Genomic DNA, 5,303 nt, shown 5'->3' with positions numbered 1-5,303 from the left:
ACAGAGAGCAGTAGATGTGATAACAGAGAGCAGTAGATGTGATAACAGAGAGCAGGATAACAGAGAGCAGTAGATGTGATAACAGAGAGCAGTAGATGTGAACAGAGAGCAGTAGATGTGATAACAGAGAGCAGTAGATGTGATAACAGAGAGCAGCAGATGTGATAACAGAGAGCAGTAGATGTGATAACAGAGAGCAGTAGATGTGATAACAGAGAGCAGTAGATGTGCTAACAGAGAGCAGTAGATGTGATAACAGAGAGCGGAATAACAGAGAGCAGTAGATGTGAACAGAGAGCAGTAGATGTGATAACAGAGAGCAGTAGATGTGATAACAGAGAGCAGTAGATGTGATAACAGAGAGCAGTAGATGTGCTAACAGAGAGCAGTAGATGTGGTAACAGAGAGCAGAATAACAGAGAGCAGTAGATGTGGTAACAGAGAGCAGTAGATGTGACAACTCCTCACAGAGAACAGAGAAGAGAGGGAGGGCACTTGGCAGCTTCACTGTGTAACCCAGTAATGCTCTCTTACTGTTACCCTGGAACCCAGGACTCCTTGGAAAACAGTGGCAATTTTAACTGAGTGGACTATCCTAGCTAAATACAATTACATGAAGTGTCACCTTTAACTGTAGCAGCTTTGCAACATACAACGGTTTTACTGAATGTAAATTAACCAAGTGTCACAGTTGAAAGTAGGCCCAAGACCTTTATCTAATATTCCATTTGATGTTTTTGGTAGAGATGACAGAGTTCATCTCCTCAGCTTCTGTTGTCAGAGGGCCATCTGTTGGATGCTAGAGGGACAGGACAGGAAGGAGGACAGGCTGGACAGGAAGGAGGACAGGCTGGACAGGAAGGAGGACAGGCTGGACAGGAAGGAGGACAGTCTGGACAGGAAGGAGGACAGGCTGGACAGGAAGGAGGACAGGAAGGAGGACATGCTGGACAGGAAGGAGGACAGGCTGGACAGGAAGGAGGACAGGCTGGACAGGAGTCAATCCTCACATATCTAGATTGAAAAATATATATAAACGCAACATGTAAAGTGTTGGTCCCATGTTTCATAAACTGGAATAAAACATCCCAGAAATGTTCCATGTGCACAAAAAGCTTATTTCTCTCAAATTTTGTGCACAAATTTGTTTACATCCCTGTTAGTGAGCATTTCGCCTTTGCCAAGATAATCCATCCACCTGACAGGTTTGACATATCAAGAAGCTGATTAAACAGCATGATCATTACACAGGTACACCTTTTACTGGGGACAATAAAAGGCCACTCTTACACAACACAATGCCACAGATATCTCAAGTTTCAAGGGAGTGTGCAATTGGCATGCTGAATGCAAGAATGTCCACCAGAGCTGTTGCCAGAGAATTTAATGTTCATTTCTCTACCGTAAGTCGCCTCCAATGTTGTTTTAGAGAATACGGCAGTACGTCCAACTGGCCTCGCAACCGCAGACCACGTAACCACACCAGCCCAGGACCTCCACATCCGGCTTCTTCACCTGCGGGATCAACTGAGACCAGCCACCCCTGACAGTGGATGAAACTGGGGGTTTCGCACAACTGAAGAATTTCTGCACAAACCGTCTCAGGGAAGTTCATCCGTGTGCTAATAATCCTCACCAGGGTCTTGACCTGACTGCAGTTTGGCATCATCACCGACTGCAGTGGGCAAATGCTCACCTTCAATAACCACTTGCATGCTGGAGAAGTGTGCTCTTCGCCGATGAATCCCGGTTTCAACTCTACCGGGCAAATGGTAGACAGCGTGTAGGGTGTCGTGTGGGCAAGTGGTTTGCTGATGTCAATGTTGTGAACAGAGTGCCCCATGGTGGTGATGGGGTTATGGTATGGGCAGGCATAAACTACAGACAACGAACACAATTTAATTTTATCAAAGGCAATTTGAATGCACAGAGATACCGTGCCATTCATTGTCGTGCCATTCATCCGCCACCATCACCTCATGTTTCACTATGATAATGCACAGCCCCATGTCGCAAAGATCTGTACACAATTCCTGGAAGCTGAAAATGTCAGAGTTCTTCCATGACCTGCATACTCACCAGACATGTCACACATTGAGCATGTTTGGGATGCTCTGGATCGATGTGTACGACAGCGTGTTCCAGTTCCTGCCAATATCCAGAAACTACGCACAGCCATTGAAGAGGAGTGGAACAACATTCCACAGGCCACAATCAACAGCCTGATCAACTCTATAAGAAGGAGATGTGTCGCGCTGCATGAGGCAAATGGTAGTCACACCAGATACTGACTGGTTTTCTGATCCACGCCCATATGTAACCGAAGTGAAATGGCTAGCTAGTTAGCGGTGGTGCGCGCTAATAGCGTTTCAATCGGTGACGTCACTCGCTCTGAGACCGTGAAGTAGTTGTTCCCCTTGCTCTGCAAGGGCCGTGGCTTTTGTGGCGCGATGGGTAACAATGCTTCGTGGGGTGACTGTTGTCTGTGTGAGGAGGGTCCCTGGTTCAAGCCCAGGATGGGGCGAGGAGAGGGACGGAAGCTAAACTGTTACACATACCTCTTCTTGGTATATGTGACCAACAGATGCACATCTCTATCCCCAGTCATGTGAAATCCATAGATTAGAGCCTAATGAATTTATTTCAATTGACTGATTTCCTTATGTGAACTGTAACTCAGTAAAATCGTAATTTTTGGTATTCAGTGTAAATGCTTAATGTTATCACCAGAAAGGACGGGGGAATATGTGTCCAGAGAGAGAAAGCACGGAGGAATGTGTCCAGAGAGAGAAAGGGAGGAGGGGAGGGGTAGTGTCACCAGAGAGAAAGACGCTGAATACTTCACCAAAACAAGAGACAGGGGCTAACTGAATATATACACTGAAACCTAATTAAGACTACGGTAATTAAGCATCTAGTCTTGCAGCTCTTTAGACCAAGAAGTCACGTTTCCTCCGAGTGTCTTGTCAGGAGAGGTTGTGTCTAGACTTGACAGTTCATGCAGCTTTACTATTCTGATCATGTTATTCTGTCTACACCTACATTTAAATGTCTACCATGTACACAGTGTGGCCTTTTTCCAGCGCTATATTCAAATGCCAGCATGCATTCCACAAACGGTGGAATAGGCAAAATATCACAAATAACAACAATGACTGATGGTAATAGCTACCTAGCAAACTAACCTCTGTAGCTAGCCAACAACGCTAAAGGGAATGCAAAAGGGTTTAGCATAACTCTGTTAGCACGTTCTTCACACACTAGGCCAAAACACATTTTCAGGAAACTTGTGGGAGGAGTGCTGATAACTGTCATCACTTTCAGTAGCCTGATTACATCCAGACTGAAGTGAAATCTGCACAGAATTTTTAGTTTAACTCAGCAAGTCAGTTAAGAACAAATTCTTATTTACAATGACAGCCTACCAGGGAACAGTGGGTTAACTGCCTTGTTCAGGGTCAGAATGACAGATCTTTACCTTGGCAGCTCAGGGATTCGAACCAGCAACCTTCACACTTACTGGCCCAACACTCTAACCACTAGGCTACCTGCCACACCCGTCGTACCACCCCCTGAAGTGTTCAGGCAGATCTGAATATAATCGGATCACAAAGCGACCTTTTAATGCGATCTTTGTATTCTGAAGTCACATGTAAGTGTCAAGTGTAGACACAAGGGATTTGAAAGGCTGGCCTGGTCCTGCTCCCCGATCCACAGGTATGGAAATAACCTGCTATTGCCAAAATAAACATAGCACTCCACACACACTACCACGAAGCACTCACATTTCAAGTGTAGACACGACCTCACAATCGTGGTCATTGCGGTACACCGTAGCAAAATGTTTTGCAATGTTGTGGAACATAAAACCAAAAACTCACCTCCCACTCTGTTTTGAAGCATTTTGGTCTGTTTCCTACATTGTGAACAGGACTCTAGTCTCGGGCCGGGGAGAGATGGCAGCTGTACCAATCCAAACCCGCTGCGACTACCTCATGACCTCGATGACACTGAACTACAACATTCAGTCATTTATAGATGTTTACAAGTTAATTACAATTAGGTTTCTATTCAAGGATAAGGTCAGCAGCAGATGGACTTTTAGGAATAACTAGTAAGTGCCATGCAAAATGTAGTCGAGCTGAGATATACAAAAACCAAAAAAAGGCAAGTGAATTGGCTAGAGGTTTGTTCCTCTTTTGGGTTTTTCCACAGCAAACTTTTCAGTTGATCTTGTGAGAAGTGATGGGAAATGTACATCAACTTTTGGAAGGTTTTATAATCTATGATGAAGTTAGATGCAGATCTCTAGCACTCTAAAATATTTTATAAGAAAAAGGGTGAGATTTCAGGCGTAACAAGTCAGGTAAAATTGTCAAAAGGGGATACTTCCTTTTTGGGGGGGGGGGGGGGCTTTTCCACAGCAAACATTCCGTCATGTAGATGGACCATCCTTGATTCTTTCACCTTGTTTGAATTGGCGCGTGTTTAGTGGGACATAACGTCGTAGAACGTTCAGACAGAAATATGCTATGTAGAACAAACATGCTTCTCTGACATGGTTCCTTATTCTACATATCTGCTCTAGACAGCTGATTTACTGAACTTCACGTGGCCCAGTTGATTTACTGAACCGCACGTGGCCCAGTTGATTTACTGAACCGCACGTGGCCCAGTTGATTTACTGAACCTCACGTGGCCCAGTTGATTTACTGAACTTCACGTGGCCCAGTTGATTTACTGAACTGCGCATGGCCCAGTTGATTTACTGAACTGCACGTGGCCCAGTTGATTTACTGAACCTCACGTGGCCCAGTTGATTTACTGAACTGCGCGTGGCCCAGTTGATTTACTGAACCTCACGTGGCCCAGTTGATTTACTGAACTGCGCTTGGCCCAGTTGATTTAATGAACCTCACGTGGCCCAGTTGATTTACTGAACAGCACGTGGCCCAGTTGATTTACTGAACTGTACGTGGCCCAGTTGATTTACTGAACCGCACGTGGCCCAGTTGATTTACTGAACTGCACGTGGCCCAGTTGATTTTGGGCTCCCGAGTGGCTTGCGGTCTAAGGCATTTCAGTGCTAGAGGCGCCACTACAAACCCTTGTTCGATTCCAGGCTGTATCACAACTGATCGTGATTGGGAGTCCCATAGGGCGGCGCACAATTGGCCCAGCGTCGTCCGGGTTTGGCCTGAGATAGGCCTTCATTGTAAATAAGAATTTGTTCTTAACTGACTTGCTAGTTAAATAAAAAAGTGTTTTACAAAATGCTAACAAGAACTTACCAGGACCCCCAG

This window comes from Salmo salar, chromosome 15, assembly GCF_965601325.2.
Source record: "Salmo salar chromosome 15, fSalSal1, whole genome shotgun sequence".
Taxonomy (NCBI): Eukaryota; Metazoa; Chordata; class Actinopteri; order Salmoniformes; family Salmonidae; genus Salmo; species Salmo salar.
The sequence above is the reverse complement of the archived record's forward strand: the minus strand, read 5'-3'. Positions refer to the sequence as shown.